We start from the raw sequence: 3624 nt of genomic DNA on the forward strand, positions 1-3624 counted from the left end.
TCAGTTATAGAATGTTTATAGTGTGCGTTTTGTAACAATGCAGTCAATAATACAGTTAATGATACAAATCTATTCTTTGATAAGTTCTAGAGGTTTAACAATACAAAGGTTTCCCAAATAGATACATTTTACTGGAGTCACCAAGTAAATACTGTAAACGTGTTAGGATAAGTATTATCATGGGTTTGATAGTTATGTCCTAGCCTTACCTAACATAACTTGTTCAAGCAAAATAACATGGTCTAATCCAACCCAACCCAATCTTACCACAACAAACCACCTCTACCATCATTATCACCGAAACCCAGGTGGCACATTGAATAACGCCAAAGTGTCAAACACATTGACCACAACCTGAAATACTTTATAAACAAGCAATAACAATATACAACAAATCGTCTTTTATCTAAAAGGGTTATCACGAAGCATGGCTGATTACAGTAATCCTATTCCGACGAAACATCCACAGACGAATGCTAATACCAGACAGATCAGCTGTTTCGTAACGGACGGTTCCCGCCGGAACGGTCCTTTTGTGGCGGGTAATCGCCCGACATCGCGGTAGTGGGCCGATCAGGAATTATCAAACCAATTTCCAACCAGTGATTATACCCGTCCTATTACCATTATCTGGCCCATCGGCTGTTGCCACTGTGCTGCGCAGCCCACCCCCAGGATCTCAAGATGTGGACTTTTGATCATAATTGTTTAATCCACCCAAAATTCAATTTCTTTATTACTCTTGTTTATGTGCTCACCCAGTTATGTGATAACGATGTAGGCTACCATTCTATTCTACTGGATTACGTCTTAGTTTTTTTTATTCTTATTGTTTCTTATTGTCGCACAACAAGCTGTGTTCCAGCTTCAACGCAATCGAATGTTTATTATGTATACTGTGTAGTCAATTATTTTTAATTAATGTGACCGATCAGTTTCCGGTCGTCACCAGACTGCGATCGACATCAATCTTCAATAATGATCAGTTTCTGATTGGTGCCAGTCTGTGATAATCATCAGTCTCCGACCATCACGAGTAAGATCACCATCAGCATCCGATCATCACAAGTCTCATCATCATCAGTCTATGATTAGCGTCAGTCTGTGATAATCATTATTAGTCTCTGATCATCACGAGTCAGATCATCATCAGTCTCTGACCATCACAAGTCTCATAATCAACAGTCTATGACTAGCGTCAGTCTGTGATAATCATCAGTCTCCGCTAATCAAAAGTCTCATCATCATCAGTTCCCGATCATCACGAGTCAGATCATGACCAGTTTCTAATTGGTGTCAGTCTTTGATAATCATCAGTCTCCGATCATCACAAGTCTCATCATCATCAGTCTCTGATTAGCGTCAGTTTTTGATAATCATCAGTCTACGCTAATAACAAGTCTCATCATCAGTCTCTGATTGGCGGCAGTCTGTGATAATCATCAGTCTCCGATCATCACGAGTCAGATCATCACCAATCTCTGATTGGCGTCAGTCTGTGATAATCATCAATCTCCGATCATCACGAGTCTGATCATCATCAGTCTCTGACATCTGATCCGATTATGACATCTGTGACTGATCGTATGGATAGCCACTGTTGCATCTTTATATTGTGTGTTCAGTGTTGTAAACATTTTCAGTGTAGGTGGAAATATATCAAATAGTGCCCTTACCACAGGTAGTACACTGTCTAATAACTCTCAACGACCTCCGAATAAATAAGGTGACCTGTGCATTATTGAACTACCGCCACCTTACAATTAATCTAACAGGGCCTTATGTGACATGTATCTTTATTAACCTGCCCAAAATAGTTAAACTAAATAACAACTATTTTGTAATTATTTTATCTGAATAAACGCTATGAAATAGCAAAACATCTATAATCATTATAACATGCACAGACTAGCTAGTTAGTGCATTATTAACCTAGCTGCAATGGGTCTCTTTTAACACCTCTAGTCCACCTTGAGAATCTTCCAATAAATCAACATCTGACAGATTATTAACAGGCTCATTGTGTTCAGTTCATCCAATACATTACATTGCATCACTGAGGGGGCTGGACTTGAGAAAGTGACCTTGACTACGGACTAGGACCAGTTTGATTGAATACAATGACCTTGAAGATGAGTAGGGGGCCGGCATATGATAAGTGGAAGATTAAACGAAAGTGAAACTGGACACGTAAACTGGTTCACTACATTGTTGTGGCGGGAGAGACCGGAGGGCCTCGGGGAGGATTACCTGTCTTATGCAAGAGTTTAGTTAATAGGAGGTTATTGTAGGGTATTTCGTTCATAGTAGGTTTAAAAGCTATATTACCCAAAACTTTGGCTTAAAAACTGGTATTTACTTAAATTGGTCACGCGAAGCATATTTGGCAAAGTGGTTATGTACACTTGGAGATGTTTTAAGGTTATGTACTTTTGTTTCTTTATTCGAGGAAATATTTTTTCATAATAAGTGCACAAAAATACAGATTAAGGCCGATAATCATTGAATATTGAGCAGTAAATACAAGGCGCTTGACAATGAAAAACTGCAATCAAATGAGAAGGGACGTGAAAAACTAAGTACTTCAGGGGAAGGTTTCATCAGGTATTAGTAATCAGAAAGAACAGCGGTAGAAGAACTACTGCATAATAATAGTGAATTTAAAAAAAAAACTTAGAAAAACTAAATGAAAAGTAACAGTGAGTTATGCCCTCATTACCAATTCGAATTAATTATACTTTTTGTCATTTTGGTGTATTCCTTAAACATTACCCTTCATCTGACAGAACACATACACAACTGAACACAGTTCATGTCAAAAATTGTGTTTCCAAAAATATTCGCAAATAGATTGAAAATATAACAATGTTACACTGAATTAGTTTAAGAAAGGTATACCTACAGTAATTGTACCATGATAATAAAGGAAACTGTTTAACCTGCACCCACACATTAGAGATTGAGTGCACTATCAGTCATAACTAAAAGCCACAAATAATCCTAGCAATAATGAATTATCTCAGGAGAGATGCCATCTCCTTTCTCCTTGCATAATTTTAAATGCTACGGTTAACAGCGTTAAAGGCCAATAAACGATCAACCGATCATATCTGATTGTAGAACAGCTGTTGTGTGAATCCACCGACATTTCCACCGACGTGACGTCATCCCGATACCGATCTACGAAGATCCACCGTTTAGAATACGTTTAACTTTTACTCGTCTTTGTATTGTAATTTTATATCGGACTCGATGACTGAATCGTGAGACGTTGTTGACGAAGCGTTGCAGAATTGCTCAATTATTGGGAAAAACTGCGATATTGTAATTCCGTGAATTGGGGTAGATTCTCGGTGGGTTTATCTTATTTACCTTTGATTTTCAATATTTATGAGACTCACCACGATTCGTGGATTTTTAAGCAAATGCATGAGCTTACCTTTGAAAAAGAAGTGGTTAAGGATACAGTAAAGATACAACCATTACAACGAAGTAACGAGACGTGTTAACGACTTGGATGTAGTGAGTTTACAGTACTGTACCTAAATAAAGGAGTACCTTCGTATGGGTTTTCCGCGTTCAAAAGAGACTAGGTACGTTATTGATAACCAGTCATAATGAGAA

The sequence above is a fragment of the Macrosteles quadrilineatus genome, unplaced genomic scaffold (assembly GCF_028750875.1).
Source record: "Macrosteles quadrilineatus isolate MER2022 unplaced genomic scaffold, UCM_ALF_1.0 Scaffold_5__1_contigs__length_97177068, whole genome shotgun sequence".
NCBI classification, from domain to species: Eukaryota; Metazoa; Arthropoda; class Insecta; order Hemiptera; family Cicadellidae; genus Macrosteles; species Macrosteles quadrilineatus.